General features: G+C 39.8%; 1 long non-coding RNA gene across 1 annotated transcript; it reads left to right on the top strand.

Moving 5' to 3' along the window:
- The first annotated feature begins 2,539 nt into the window (after window positions 1-2,539).
- Window positions 2,540-16,626, top strand: LOC115032939 (uncharacterized). The gene is made up of 4 exons (XR_003838591.2): window positions 2,540-2,634; window positions 3,585-3,653; window positions 8,085-8,201; window positions 16,375-16,626. It is a non-coding gene; the product is annotated as an uncharacterized LOC115032939 (long non-coding RNA).
- Window positions 16,627-17,006: the final 380 nt, after the last annotated feature.

Raw genomic sequence — 17,006 nt, 5'->3', positions numbered from 1 at the left:
ATTATTTCCTGCTGTCTAGTCGTTTTGGGTGAATTTGCTTCCTTTTGTTCTAGAGCTTTCAGGTGTGCTGTCAAGCTGCTAGTATATGCTCTCTCCAGTTTCTTTTTGGAGGCACTCAGAGCTATGAGTTTTCCTCTTAGGACTACTTTCATTGTGTCCCATAAATTTGGGTGTACCCATATTCATTAAACTCTAAAAAAGTCTTTAATTCCTTTCTTTATTTCAGTCATAATGGTGTACAATGTTCATGCCAGTGTTTGAAAAGCAGAGGCAGGCTCTTACAGGATTGAGGCCTACAAAGTGTCTTCAAGACAGCCAGGGCTGTTTAAACTAAGAAACCATGTATAAAAAGAATAAAAATAAATTTAAGAAAGAAAAATACTATTATGAATTAGGTTCATGAATGGGAATAAATTCATAAATTTTTATGTTGTAAGTGAAAGAACCTAGTGGGGAAACCCCCACTCAATTCCCTATTCAATGTGCACCCAAGAATCACGAACAGACAACCAACTTGATGTAAGAACACGAGGTAGTTTAATGGCGGAGCTCCGGGTCGAAACGTATCTCTCACAGGAGACAGTGGATTTGACCACATGGTGGAGCCATGATATCGGAGCTCTGGTCGAAAAGTATCTCATGCAGGAGACAGTGGTTTCGACCACGTGGCTTGGAAGCTAGGGGTTTTTAAAGAGAAGGGGTGGCGCTGGGGGAGGAATTGGTGCGGTTTCACATGATTGGTTCATTTAAACATCAACAGACTGTCAGAAGGGCAGGAGATAGGGAGGCACCAGGACAGTCAGGACATGTAATGACGGGCCTGCCCGGGCATGTCCTGGCCTGTTCTGCTATGTTCTCAGCCCCAGGTTTCAAAGCTCACAAACAACTCTTTGGGCTATTTGACATACATTACATGAATCACAGGTCTCAAGTTTTATTTCCTTTCATAAGAAAGCATTTGGTAGGTATTTTACTTAGACAGTCGGTACCCTTTAAATATTTAATACTATTTTAAGTTGTTTCCCTTCTGTTTCATAGAACTCTGAACAGTAGAATTGTGATTGTTGTTTGCCTTACATGTTCAATGCCCTGAGTTTGATACCTTGCACAGCAAAAGAAAGAGAGATTGTGATTATTGAAATTGTCAGAGAAAATGGCAAGGGTTTGATCTAGAACATGTAGCCTCAATCTGAATCCGTGCTCTGCCACTTTCTGCAACAGGAACATGCATGTGTGTTTGTCTTTCTTGCCTATTTCCTTTCTGCAAGAGGAATGGCAAGAATCAGTGATGTCCACCTTATGTCTACTTAAGGACAACATGGAAAATGTTTCAGAGCCTTGCACCTTGTGAGACTAGACAATTGTCACACAGTTAATTCGTGAAGTGGCTCAATTGTTCCTGAGTAAGGTTTTTGTTTTTGTTATTGTTTTGTTATTCCCAAGAATATTCTCTGAAATCAGAACTATTTAGAAGCTTAAAAAGTTCTTATATTTTAGATTCTTAGATTTAGGATCTGTACTATTATATTTTGGAACATCAGGAGGAGTATTAGTAATAATATTATTATAAAATAATATTAGCCTAATAATCCTTATAAACACTCTCTGGTTATTCTAAGTCATTAATTATCCTTATGAAACAATATTTATTTTAATCTCCATAAGTGTAATAAACATGCTGCAGAACTCGTTAGTAACAGCTAAAGGTGAAAGAAAAATTCCCTTTGTATATAGATTTTTCGGTTTTTTGTGGACTACATTTTGAAATATGTCTAATTGTAACAGTAGTATGACAGTTTAAGAGCTTGGAAATCAGCCGGGCGTGGTGGGTCCTTTAATCCCAGCACTCAGGACACAGAGTCCGGTGGATTTCTGAGTTCCAGGCCAGCCTGGTCTACAAATTGAGTTCCAGGACAGCCAAGGCTATACAGAGAAACCCTGTCTCGAAAAACAAACAAACAAAAAAACCCAAACAAACAAAAAAGAGCTTGGAAATCAAACTGACTGGAGTTAAATTCCAATTTGGGCATTCACCAGCTGTGGGACTTAAATTACTAATCTGTAAAAGGTGGGGGTGATAGTAATTTTTCCCCACAGTACTGTGAGAATTAATCTAACCCTTTGTAAACCACTTGTGTTTCATTATTTATCAGGAACATTGGGTAGTAATAGCCATTGTAATTATTTCATTTATAAAGTTTGTAGAGTTGTGCAGAATGGAGCTTATCAAACCTAAGTATGCAAAAGTACACATATTAAAATTGTTATAATCAGATTTATCTTATAAAATTATAATTTTAAAAGAATACAGCTAGAAAGTAGAATAGGACATAATACCATGGTATTGTTCAAGTGATTTAAAATTCTATCAGATAACTAAAGAAACTGAAATCTGTCTATTAAGGTGGCATACAGTCCATAAATTATTCTATATTATGCTCCTTAAATATGATTTCTAAAATTAATTAAATCTGTTTTCAGTGAGAAAAATTCATCTGGGTTTGAATGTTCTTTTTTTTTCCTTTTAGACAATATGTCAGTATTGAGTGAACCCAGACATCATAGCTCTGTAAGGCATGTTGATATTGATTGCTTCTTTGTCTCAGGAAGTATAAGGACTGACAGATCTCAAAGGTCTGTATTCTTGTTTGTTTTAAGAAAATTGATACATATAAGTGTGTTTGTGTCTGTGTGGGTGGGTGGGTGGGTGGGTGGGTGTGTGAATTGATAATAATGTATTCTTTGGAAAATATTTTGATATTTCTCAGTCAAATCTATCCCTTCGTTCAAATTGCCTGGAATCCATTATCACAAGTGTTGGGAAATTAGAAACCTGCTATTTGGTGTAAGTTGCAATATACAGGGAAGACTGTCTTAAATTGAGGAATTGTAGGACCCCAAATATAGGGACCCCACTCTAGTCCAGGGACGGAAAGCACCCACGAACACAAGAATCTCTCTTGTTGCAAGATGCACGAGGCTTTATTAGCAGAGCTCTGGGTCTATGTACCTCACACAGGAGGCAGGGGAATCGACAACAAGGCTCAGGAGTTAGGGGTTTTTAAAGAAGCAAAGGGTTAGGAATACAAAGAATTTTGACAAAGGCATGGGGTTGATTCATTAACAGAAAGATTACATATCAGCAAAAGGGGCATCAGAGCTTTGTTCCGGTGGGCTTGGGGCTTATCTTTGTTCACATAGCAACCAGTTGATGTATGACTTTTACCTGGCGCCAAGGGGCAATAGACAGAGGGGAGGTTCCGGCCAAATGGCGTGGACTAGATAAGATGACCCTGCCTGTCTACAGATTGAGGGGAGATTCCGGCCAGATGGTGTTAGTTTAGATAATATAGTCCCATTTGTCCTTGAATACCGTTTCATCTTTACGGCCAAGATGTTCTTAGGAATGCCTTAACAACAGCCCTGCCCTGGCATGCCTGGGGCTGTTCTGCTTTGTTCTCAGTCCCAGATCAGGGCTGTGGGATCTTAAACAAGTTACAATATTCCATCTTCCTTCAGAATCTGTTATCTCATATAGATGAGGGATTCTGAATATTTTCCTTATCTTTTTGTTGTTTGTTAAGGGGAAATTTCTGGTATCCTGTGTCTTCAGACTCTCGGTCCTTCTGTTCAAGTAACTCTCCTCCCTTCATGTAGGTAAACATACTAACATTTGGGTTGTGATAATTTTGTATCATTGAGTTGAATCATCTGGGCAGTCTTTTTTTTTTTTAATGAAATTTCAGGATTATGTGTGTACTACTTACTAGTATCAGAAGCATTTATTTAGGATTTTTCTTTAGTTCTTTCTTGACAAGATAACTACATTAGCAATTTCTTTTTAAAGTGAGTTTTTCTTTTATGTGCAAATCCTAGATTCCCAACAAGGCTTTATTTTTGTCCTAGGTAATTGTGATTCAGCTCTGAAAGGGAATTTTTTAATTTGAAAGAATTGATTTTAGCATAGGGACAACTTACCTTCTAGTATATTGTTCTTTTGTCTAGTTTATGTGGAGAGGCAGGAAAGCTTTGCGTGTTGTGTTTCTTTGTTCTGACTCTCCAGTTCCTCTAAGCCTGTGTTATTTCACATGCAAATCAATTTTACAACATTATAGTTGTCTTCTAAACTAATACATAAAAGGAAATGATACATTAAAGTAATGTTTTTTTAATTTTTAATATTTTTATTAGGTATTTTCCTCATTTACATTTCCAATGCTATCCCAAAAGTCCCCCATACCCTCCCCACACACACACACCCCTACCCACCCACTCCCACTTCTTGGCCCTGGCGTTCCCCTGTACTGAGACATATAAAGTTTGCACGACCAATGGGTCTCTCTTTCCACTGATGTCCGACTAGGCCATCTTTTGATACATATGCAGCTAGAGCCAAGAGCTCCGGGGTACTGGTTAGTTCATATTGTTATTCCACCTATAGGGTTGCAGATCCCTTTAGCTCCTTGGGTAAAGTAATGTTCTTAACCAAAGCAATATCTGAGGTTTGAAATTCATATTAGGTTATATGTTAAAAATCAGATTTTCGGAGTATTCTGCTAGCAGCCTTCAGAAGACATAGAATTCTTAGCTCCTCCTGTACCATACCTGTCTGGATGCTGCCATGTTTACACCTTGATAATGGAATGAACTTCAGAACCTGTAAGCCAGCCCCAATTAAATGCTGTCCTTATAAGAGTTGCCTTGGTTATGGTGTCTGCTCACAGCAGAAAAACGCTAAGACAGGTGGCACCAGGGACTGGGATTTTGCTGTGATAGGCTTGACCATGTTTTCGCTTATAGGAATTAAGTTTGGGGAACTTTGGATTTGGAAAGCCATGGAATGTTCCAAGTGGGGCTTCATGTTCTATCCTAGCAGGAATATGGAACACTTTGTTGCTGTGAGTAATTGGAACTGTATAGACCCAGTGCAAGAAGTTTCAGTGAAGAATTTCAGTATGTGGCCTAGAGACTTGTTTTTTGTAGTTTGGTGAAGAAGTAGCTATTTTTTGCCCTCCGCTGAAGAGTCTGCCTGAGGCTAAGGAGCCTCAGGTTAATTACAATGACAAAAGAAGCCTCAGAAACGCCCATCATTGACTTTGTTCTCATGAAGAGCATTTTGAATAAGCATTGCAAGGTTAGAAAGGAAACCCAGAAGTGGTTGGAGCTGAATGCGTACAAGGATATTAATTTGAATTAAGGGAGTAGAGACCTTGGGGCAAGATCCCACCCAGCTAAATTTTGGTCCACACTGGGCAGAACAAGCTTTTAATTCCTGAGGGCAAAGGCAAGCAGATCTCTACATTCTAGGACAGATCTAGTTGTAGGTGAAGAAAAGCTTAAATCCAGGCATGCTGGTACACACCTTTAACCTCAGGAGTCAGGCATGCATATCTCAGAGTTCAGAGCAAGATCCCGACTTGCCAAGCTTACCAGTTAAGAGTCACAAGGAAGTGCAAAGTCACAAGAGTCACAAGGAATACCTGGTAATTGTTCAGGTTATCTCTCAAGACAGTTTTTAAGAGCCCCTAACAATAGTACATTCTTTGAATGAACACTCTTTGAACCCAGGAAACGGGTGGGTGGAGGAATGTCGCTATCTGTTTTATGATTAGCATACCTTGGAGCATTGAGTCACAAAGGTCACATTCTCAAGCCTGGGCCTAAAGGCCTAGAATTTTGTTTTTACATCATACTTTTTCACCGAACACCAGCATTACTGGGAAGTGTTTTCTGAGAGCGCCAAGAAACTGTGTTCCAAAGATAGCCAAGGTTGCACCTCATGCTGCAGCTATGCTTGATAACATGTAATAGTCACCCAGGTGGTACTGGTTTTGAAGGCATGAAGGGGTCATGAAGAGCAGCTGAGGCTTGGCACTGAGAGGCCACGGAAGATCATTGATGAAAGTGCAGCCTCGGTTGCAGTTGATGGCCCAGGACTGAAAGGATCATGCAAAGGAGTTGAGGCTTGGCTCCATGAAGAGAGCCTATGAGAGGCTACTGGTGAAGCCTAGTTGCACCGGAAGACCCCAGTGTATTTGAGATGCCAGTATCATGGAATGACCAAGAGCAGCAGTGGTAGTGGAATAGATCAACCTGAGCTTAGAGTGCTACCAAGGGCAGAGCTGAAGAAGTGACTCCACTTTGGAGTAGGCCCAGATTATGTATGGGTCCCAGACATTAAAACAAGAAGCTGCCTTGGAGATAACAGAGTGGTGGTTGGGCTATTTACTAAGGAAAGCTGCTATGCTACCAGGGAGTAGAACCAGCCCAGGAGAAAAAAGTTTGTTGTCCTCAACAAAGAGGAAAAAGGAATAGGAGATCTGAAGACTGCTTTGACATCAGACATGGAGATGCAGAGCCCAGCTGGCTTCCTGTCTTGCTTTGGGGATTTTACAGTTAAGTTACTGGATGATTATTGTTGAGACTGCTATAGACTATGGGTGCTTTTGACATCGTACTAAATGCAATTTGCATTACGCTATGTGTAGGTATGGCTCCCATAGGCTTATGTTTGGACAAGCCTATAAGGGCCAGGGGGTGGAATGTAATGGTTGTATATTATATTCTCAGCTCAGGGAGTGGCACTTTTGGGAGGTATGGCCTTGTGGGTGTGGGCTCCTAGCTGCCTGGGAGCCAGTATTCTGCTAGCAGCCTTCAGATGAAGATGTAGAATTCTGCACCATGCCTGTCTGGATGCTGCCATGTTTCCACCTTCATGATAATGGACTAAACTTCAGAACCTGTAAGCCAGCCCCAATTAAATGTTGTCCTTATAAGAGTTGCCTTGGTCATGGTGTCTGCTCATAGCAGAAAAACCCTAAGACAAGTATCTTCATTATTGCAGGCTCAAGACAGTGGCAGAGTACCCAGAGCTCACCCTGCCACAGATCATGCTTTCTACTGCCATCACTGAGGAAGAAATAAATTTGTACTGAAGAAGTATAGCAAAGTAAAAACAAAATTTGAGGCTATTGGGCCCAGGCTTGGGAGTGTGGCTTTTGTGGCTTAGTGCTCCAGGTGCTGGTCATAAAATAGAGAGAGACATTCCTTCCTCCACCCACCCGCTTCCTGGGTTCAAAGAGTGTTCATTCAAAGAAAAGAAAGTCACCCTGACCCACCCTGACCATTGCTGGAACCTACAATGCAAATGTGCTATCGTTAGGGGCTCTTAGAAACTGTCTTGAGAAATAACCCTCACAATTACCAGGTATTCCTTGTGCCATTTGTGACTTTACACTTCCTTGTGACTCTTAACTGGTATTTTTGGTATTTTCCAACAACGCCCTCCCCACCTCCTTGAGTTGTGGTTTCTTCCTTTAAATACCCCCTTACTCAGCTACTCGGGGCGCCACAGACCTCTACCCCTGCGTGGTGTATGACCATGGGCCCAAGAGCGCTCTTGAATAAAAATCCTCTTGCAGTCGCAGCAAGACCGTTTCTTGTGTGATTTGGGGTGTCGCCTCTCCTGAGTCAGAACGTGGGGGAGTCCTCACGTTGTGGGTCTTTCATTACTTTTCATTATTACTTTCCTTTTGGGCAATAAATAAATAAATAAATAAATAATCAGATTTTCATTGCTATGCATGAATCTTCTATTATTTCTATTATAAAATTTAAGAAAAATGGAGGGTAAACATATTTATAGCAGAATTATAAAAGTCTGTGTATAGTTTTTGTTTCATTATCTATTTCTACAGTCTGAACCTGGGGTCTGAGTTGCCTGTTTTTCATTGTAAGAAATCAGAAGCCATGGAAAACTTCCTCTGCTGCTTTTAGATTGAATACGTTTGTCAGAAACATTACTGAAGCCATGCTTAGTGGCAGCATGTTTTTAATCCTAGCAGGTGTATCTCTGTGAGTTCCTGGATAGCCTGGTCTATATAAAGAATTCCAGAAGACTGTCTTCAAAACAAAACAAAGTTAGGTGATGTTATATGGTGATGAGTATATTAGCTTATTTAAGATTTAATGTGTAAGTGATTAAAGATCAAGTGTTATACAATTAAAATTTCATGAAAAAATGTCCAATACATGATCTTAACATCCTTTTGTACTTAGAGACAATTTAAATTTTTTTCTTACAGGAAAAACAGAGGCTCTTACAAGTAATCGTGGCATAGGAAGGTCACCTTTTCATCCTAGTGTTAACACCCAGCTGGAGTGGCAGTATTACTGGAATAAAATCCTGAAAGGAAAAGCAGGTACACCTATGGATGGCCTTGGGATGCTGCTGGTGGTATTGGTGCTTTAGAAGTAAAAGTAGAATTAGAATAATTGACAGTTTCAAGTTGAAGGTTTTAAGGATGCTAGTGATTGTAGAGAGAATACCTTGTATATTTGATAGATGCATCACCTTTCAATTAAAAAAAAAATCTATGGCGTTTAAGAAAGGGTAGAATAGAGCCAGGCGTGGTGGCGCATGCCTTTAATCCCAGCACTCAGGAGGCAGAGGCAGGCGAATTTCTGAGTTCGAGGCCAGCCTGGTCTACAGAGTGAGTTCCAGGACAGCCAGGGCTATACAGAAAAACCCTGTCTCGAAAAGCCAAAAAAAAAAACAAAAAAAAAAACAAAAAAAAAAAAAAACAAAAAAAAAAAAAAAAAAGAAAGGGTAGAATAGAAGGTGGGACCTCCAGGAGGCAAAAAGAATTCTGGGATACAGTTTTTTGTTTGTTTTGTTTCATACACAGTTGTCATTAACATCACTTCTACACTGGGAAAAAAAGACAATCTCCTTTGTGGGAATCACTGCACACAGTTATGGCAAAAATATTTCTGAAAGTCTAGCATGATACAAGTGAGCACAAGACATTCTTTAGCATGACTCTGGAACAATCAACTATGAACATTCCTTAAGACTGAGCTGAACTTAGGTTCCCTTGGAATCTCAATACACATAGGAACATGGGATTGCCAGTTGAATACTGTGACCTTCTAGCTATGGACCTCAGAAATTGATAAGGCATGGCCTAAAGCCATTTTAAGTACAAAAATGAATTGGATTATAACAATATAAATTTGAACACAGTAACTTTTCCTCTCTTGTCTGATGGTATTTATAAAATTAGCAGAAGTAACTTGACTGCATGTACATTGCAGAGCTCACTGCATTTATCCCCTCTTCATCCTTTTACTTCCTCTGCCTTACCTGGTTCATGCCTTAGTATTTCTTTCTTTCTTTTTTTTTTTTTTTTGCTTCAGAAATTTGAAAGAAAATCTTCATGCCATGCATCTTTTTTTTGAATGCATATATATTTTTTGTTTTGTTTTGTTTTGTTTTTTACTTTTTCCAATTTTTTATTAGGTATTTTCTTCATTTACACTTCAAATGCTATCCCCAAATCTCCTATACCCTCCCCCCACCTGCGACCCTACCCACCCACTCCCACTTCTTGGCCCTGGTGTTCCCCTGTACTGGGGCATATAAAGTTTGCAAGACCAAGGGGCCTCTCTTCCCAATGATGGCCCACTCTCATCAATTGACAGATCCTGGAAACAGAAACTAAACAGAGACACATTGAAACTAACAGAAGTTATGAAAAAAAATGGTTTTAACAGATATCTACAGAACATTTTACCCTAAAACAAAAGGATGTACCTTCTTCTCAGCACCACATAGCACATTCTCCAAAATTGACCATATAATCAGTCACAAAACAGGCCTCAACAGATACAAAAATATTGAAACTGTCCCATGCATCCTATCAGATCACTACAGACTAAGGCTGATCTTCAATAACAACATAAATAATAGAAAACCAACATTGACGTGGAAGCTGAGCAACACTCTACTCAATGATAACTTGGTCAAGGAAGAAATAAAGAAAGAAATTAAAGAATTTTTTAGAGTTTAATGAAAAATGAAGCCACAGCATACCCAAACTTATGGGGCACAATGAAAGCAGTCCTAAGAGGAAAACTCATAGCTCTGAGTGCTGCCCAAAAGAAAGTAGAGAGAACACACACTAGCATCTTGGTAGCACACCTAAAAGCTCTAGAACAAAAGGAAGCAAATTCACCCAAGAGGAGTAGACAGCAGGGAAAAAAATCAAACTCAGGGCTGAAATCAACCAATAGAAACAAAAAGAAGTATACAAAGAATAACCAAACCAGGAGCTGGTTTTTTTTTTTTTTTTTTTTGAGAAAATCAACAAGGTAGATAAACCCTTAGCCAGACTAACTGGAGGGCACAGGGACAGTATTCTAATTAACAAAATCAGGAGTGAAAAGTGAGACATAACAAGAGAACCTGAGGAAATCCAAAACATCATCAGATCCTATTACAAAAGGCTATACTCAACAAAACTGAAAAACCTGAATGAAATGGACAATTTTCTAGATATATACCAAGTACCAAAGTTAAATCAGGATCAGATTAATGATCTAAACAGCCCCATACCCCCTAAAGAAATAGAAGCATTCATTAATAGTCTCCCAACCAAAAAAGGCCTAGGACCAGATGGGTTTAGTGCAGAGTTCTTTCAGAATTTCAAAGAAGACCTAATTCCAACTCTCCTCAAACTATTTCACAAAATAGAAACAGAGGTACTCTACCCAATTCATTCTATAAAGCCACAATTACTCTGATAACTAAACCACACAAAGACCCAACAAACAAAGAGAACTTCAGACCAATTTCCCTTATGAGTATCGATGCAAAAATATTCAATAAAATTCTTGCTAACCGAATCCAAGAACACATCAGAACGATCTTCCATCATGATCAAGTAGGCTTCATCCCAGGGATGCAGGGATGGTTTAATATATGGAAATTCATCAATGTAATCCACTATATAAACCAACTCAAAGATAAAAACCACACGATCATCTCTTCAGATGCTGAGAAAGCATCTGACAAAATCCAACACCCCTTCATGATAAAAGTCATGGAAAGATCAGGAGTTCAAGGCCCATACCTAACCATAATAAAAGCAATCTACTGTCACGTACTTTGGTTGAGTCAGCTTGACATAGCGAAAGCTAGGAAGCTGACCGATGAAGCAATGGGTTTCAAAGGGAACTCTCTTCCTGAGGTCTGGCATCTTTTTCCCCTAATTTTTATAAATCATAATATCAATCCTCCACTCACCGCTAGTCTGTTGTATGGATTCACGTGCACTCTATTTAGTATTACCTTATTGTAATGCCTTTTAAGATTGAATTCTAACATAGCTAAAGCCTTTTCCAGTGTTCTAAGATCCCAGATAACAGCAAGGAGCTTAACCTATTCAGTAACTAATTAAGCACTGCTATAAAACAATAAAAACACTAGCCATTAATCCAGCTGTCTTCGTAAAGAAGACTAAAAGTCTCACTGAGGTAGAAATCTTTACTACAGGTTACATTCCATGTCAGGAGTGAGTTAATATACTATCCTGATAAGTAAGATAGTCTCCAGATTAGATAAAATTTAACAAGGCCTAGAGAATATCGGGGTCAGTGACACTACATTACTCTTGAAGCCTGTCAAGAGTTAAACCCCCTGGTGCTATAAACTCTAAAGTGTGAAATTCCTGCCTGGCATTAGGCTTTTCCCAGGCAGGGCTTGTTATCCCTAATGTAAACATTTAAATAGTTCCTGCAAATTCTTTTCTGTTGTATCTGGTAAATTTCAGTGTACCTTGTCTTACTTGTGATTTGTAGCTCCTGATAATTCGCTGTAATATAATAGTCTCATGTTTTACCAGAAAATTACATTCAGATTCAACACCTCTCTTGTGTGCTTGATTCTGTCTGTCACCATCTGACTCTTTGCCTATCCGCTCGAGAGACTCGTTCTTACGCAGGCACAGGAAAAAGAAGGTGTGCAGCAATCTACAGAAAACCATTAGCCAACATCAAACGAAAGGGAGAGAAACTTGAAGTAATCCCACTAAAATCAGGGAATAGACAAGGTTGACCACTTTCTCCCTACCTATTCAACATTGTACTTGAAGTCGTAGCCAGAGCAATTCAACAACAAAAGGACATCAAGGGGATACATATTGAAGAGGAAGAAGTCAAAATATCACTCTTTGCAGAATATATGATAGTATATATAAGTGACCCTAAAAATTCCACCAGAGAACTCCTAAACCTGACAAACAGCTTCAGTGCAGTAGCTGGATATAAAATTAACTCAAACAAATCAGTGGCCTTTCTCTACACAAAGGATAAACAGGCTGAGAAAGAAATTAGGGAAACAACACCCTTCACAATAGTCACAAATAATATAAAATACCTTATATTATTTGCATGACTCTAACTAAGGAAGTGAAAGATCTGTGTGATAAGAACTTCAAGTCTCTGAAGAAAGAAATCAAAGAAGATCTCAGAAAATGGAAAGATATCCCATGCTCATGGAATGACAGGATTAATATAGTAAACATCTTGCCAAAAGCAATCTACAGATTCAATTCAATCTCCAGCAAAATTTCAACACAGTTCTTTACACAATTAGAAAGGGCAATTTGCAAATTCATCTAGAATAACAAAAAAACCTATGATAGCAAAAATTATTCTCAACAATAAAAGAATCTCTTGGGGAATCACCATGCCTGACCTCAAGCTGTACTACACAGTAATTGTGATAAAAACTGCATGGTACTGGTACAATGACAGACAGGTAGATCAATGGAATAGAACTGACGATCCAGAAATGAACCCACACATCGATGTTACTTGATCTTTGACAAGGGAGCTAAAACCATGGAGTGTAAAAAAGACAGCATTTTCAACAAATGGTTCTGGTACAACTGGAAATTATCATGTAGAAGAATGTGAATTGATCCATTCTTGTTTCCTTGTACTAAGGTCAAGTCTAAGAGGATCAAGGAACTCCACATAAAACCAGAGACACTGAAATTTATAGAGAAGAAAGTGGGGAAAAGCCTGGAAGATGTGCACACAGGGGGGAAATTCCTGAATAGAACAGCAATGGCTTGTGCTGTAAGATCAAGAATTGACAAATGGGACCTCATAGAATTGCAAAGCTTCTGTAAGGCAAAAGATAATGTCAATATGACAAAAAAAGGCCACCAACAGATTGGAAAAGTTTCTTTATCAATCCTAAATCCAATAGGGGACTAATATCCAATATACACAAAGAACTCAAGAAGCTGGACTCCAGAAAATCAAATAGACCTATTAAAAAAGTGGGGTACAGAATTAAACAAAGAATTCTCAACTGAGTTATACTGAAGAGCTAAGAAGCACCTGAAAAAATGTTCAACATCCTTAATCATCAGGGAAATGCAAATCAGAACAATCCTGAGATTCCACCTCACACCTATCAGAATGGCTAAGATCAAAAATTCAGGTGACAGCAGATACAGGCGAGAATGTGGAGAAAGAGGAACACTCCTCTATTGCTGGTGTAATTGCAAGCTAGTACAACCACTCTGGAAATCAGTTTGGCAGTTTCTCAGAAAATTAGACATAGTACTACCAGATGATCCAGCAATACCTCTCCTGAGCATATACGCAGAAGATGTTCCAACTTGTAATAAGGACACATGCTCCACTATGTTCATAGCAGCCTTATTTATAATAGTCAGAAGCTGGAAAGAACCCAGATGTCCCTCAACAGAAGAATAGAAACAGAAAATGTGGTACATTTACACAATGGAGTACTACTCAGCTATTAAAAACAATGAATTTATGAAATTCTTAGGCAAATGGAGGGATCTGGAGGATATCATCCTGAGTGAAGTAACCCAATCACAAAAAAACACACATGATGTGCACTCACTGATAAGTGGATATTAGCCTAGAAACTTAGAATACCCAAGATACAATTTACAAAACACATGGAACTCAAGAAGAAGGAAGACCAAAGTGTAAATGCTTCATTAATTCTTAGAATGGTGAACAAAATTCCCATGGAAGGAGCTACAGAAACATAATTCAGAGCAAAGCCTGAAGGAATGACCATCCAGAGACTGCTCCACTTGAGGATCCACCTCATAAACAACCACCAAACCCAGTCACTAAGGATAAACCAACAAGAGCCTGCTGACAGGATCCTGATATAGCTGTCTCCTGCAAGGCTCTGCCAGTGTCTGGCAAATACAGAAGTGGATGCTCTCAGTCATCCATTGGATGGAGCACAAGGTCCCGAATGAAGGAACCCAAGAAATACCCAGGGAACTGAAGGCGTCTGAAGCCCCATAGGAGGAGCATCAATATGAACTCACCAGTACCCCCAGAGCTCCTCAGAACTATACCAGCAATCAAAGAACACACATGGTGGAACTTGTGGCTCTAGCTGTATATGTAGCAGAGGATGGCCTAGTCAGTCATTCATGGGCAGAGAGGCCCTTGGTCCTGTGAAGGCTCTATGTCAAAGTAAAGGGGAATATCAGGACCAAGCATGGGAGTGTGTGGGTTATGAAGCAGGGGGAAGGTGGAGGAGGATAGGGGATTTTTGGAGGGGAAACTAGGAAAGAGAATAACATTTAAAGTGTAAATAAAGAAAACATCTAATAGAAAAAAGGAAAAAAAAGAAAATGTCTTACATTTATACAATCTAGTATTACTTAGCTATTAAAAGATTACATTGTGAAATTGGCAGGAAAATGCATGCAATTAGCAGAAAAAAAAATCATCCTGAGTTAGGTAACAGATCCAGAAAGACAAATATGGTATGTATTCTGTAAAAGTAACTTTTATTTGCCAAATGTAATTATTGTCTCCAAGGCTTACTACCTCAGTCTTCTAACCTAGGCCTAGACCTGAAAGTTTCTAGTCTCTGTACTGCCTTATCTAGGCCTAGAATATTTTCAGCCTCTGCAACTTACTGCTTAGATCTCACCCTTTCCAGTTCTTTCTGAGCTCTGGCTGGCTGGTTCAACTCAGGTGTTCTGCCTCCAATCTCCTCTCCACGCTGACTGATTCAAACTGGTTTCTTTCTGCTTCTCACTGAATTGCCCTGCTTGAACTCATACTAACTTTAGCAGTATGTTCTAATCATTGGATTCCTTCCATTCTCTGGTTCACTCTGTCCTCAACTGGGTCTACTGTGTTCTCTCTCTGCAACCTGTTTCTCTATATCTGCCCTGGTAAAACTGTTCTCTCTCTGTCTCTGTCTCTCTCTGAAGGGATATATATGTGTATATATATATATATATATATATATATATATATATATATATATGCAGAATATATATATATATATTCTGCACTTCTCTCTTTTTCCTCTTTGTTCTTATTCTTATGCAAATTGGGAGGCAACATTTGGAAGGCAATGTATAAACCCAGTGCAGTGGAAACTTCCTGGAATTTATGAGGGTGACCCTATTGAGAACTCCTAGTAATGGAGCATACAGAGTCTGAACTGAACATCTTTTGTAGCTAGGCAAGGCTTCCAGTGATAGAACTCAGTTGCATTCAGTTATTGGCCACAGAGGTTCCATGAAGATTTCCAAACAACTCTCTCTGAGGCCAGGACAGGGGAGGGGAGCTTTGTCTAAAAACTGACAACGACATTCTAATGTTGAGGACAACATCTACATAGCTCACTGAATGTAGAGACGTTGAGCTGGTGCCTGCATGGAGCCTTCACTTCAATGTTCTAGTCTCTTTGCATGGAAAGGTACTCTGCAGGCTAGAGAAAGAGTATCCTGTACACCAACTCAGGCACAAGATCCTCCACCTACAGTCTATCCTGCCTGCAAGTTGTGCTGGGGAAATGTTGGTATAGAACTATGGGAGTGGCCATCAAATGTTTATTCATTCTACTAGAGGTATCCCTACATTGCCAGGATGCCCAGGAACTGGAGACTATGTAGCCAAGAGACTTAGTGTAGAACCAAATACAACTGGCAACAAAACAAAACCCAATAAAAGTTATTTCTAATGATGTTTTGCTATACTCATATGTGGTGCCTTATTAAGTTGTCATCAGAAAGGCTTCCTGTAGGCATAATTTTTTGCAATCTACTTTTTATAAGAGTTCACCCTCTCCTCTAGCCCACCACCCAGCAGAAGTAGTGGAAGAGAAAAGTTATTAGAGTACAGGGGAAGTAGATTTCCTCAGCAATAGTTCCTTGGGGGCAAGCTTGAACTTCTTGAGCAACAATTCAGTCCTAGAGCAAGCACCAAATATAACTTAGCAGCTGCAGACCAGTCCTTTAGCCAGGCAGACACCAGACTTGAACAGACAGCTACAGTCCAGTCCTTTCAGCAAGCAGACAGAATGCAGCTATATGTTGGGAGCTATTAAGACAACTCTTTTTTTTTTTTTGTTGTTGTTTTTTTTTTTTTTGTTTTTCAAGACAGGGTTTCTCTGTGTAGCTCTCTGGCTGTCCTGGAACTCACTTTGTAGACCAGGCTGGCCTCGAACTCAGAAATCCGCCTGCCTCTGCCTCCCAAGTGAATTGTGCCTCTCCCCACCCCCAGAAGAAAAGGGGGTCAAAAGCGGGCCACCGACACATCGATTCTGAGAACAACCACGGGATGTTCCAGCCTTAAGTCATCGCTGATGTCCTGACCACACCCTGATACCACCAAGTTCCTGCTTCCCCGTGTAACTGCCTAAAGAATGTGCAACTCTATTGCCCCCCCTTCCACTGATAAGTACTTCTCCTTTTGCTTGTATTGCCCCACCCCTCCCGCTGATAAGTATCTGTACTTCCCCTTTTGCTTGTGCATTTAAGCCTTGGACCTTTCTCAATACATTTAGGGTCTTGATACAACTTCAGAACGGTTTCTGTGTCGTTATTCGTACAAGACCCTCGTCTCTCTCTACCCCCCCCCCCATTTGGTTATTAGGAGAAGGTCCCCTCGAGACCCTTGAATAACTGGACCTGCTGGACGGGTCAGCTATAGTTCAATCCTGAAGAAACCACCAGGCTCACCAACTGGCCTGAGGTGAAACCATGGAAGTGGCAAACTGCCTCAGGAACTTCACCAGAAGTTCTTGGGTGAGGTTCTCTAATGGCAGCACTACTATAAGTTGAGGTCAACAATGCTATGTAAGGCGAACCAATACATGTGTGTCTTTAGCAAAGACTAGCGAAGAAGAGCAAACC

The sequence above is a fragment of the Mus caroli genome, unplaced genomic scaffold, assembly GCF_978045245.1.
Source record: "Mus caroli unplaced genomic scaffold, Mus_caroli_1 scaffold_15, whole genome shotgun sequence".
NCBI classification, from domain to species: Eukaryota; Metazoa; Chordata; class Mammalia; order Rodentia; family Muridae; genus Mus; species Mus caroli.
Note: the sequence above shows the minus strand (reverse complement) of the source record. Positions and strands in the feature narration are given on the sequence as shown.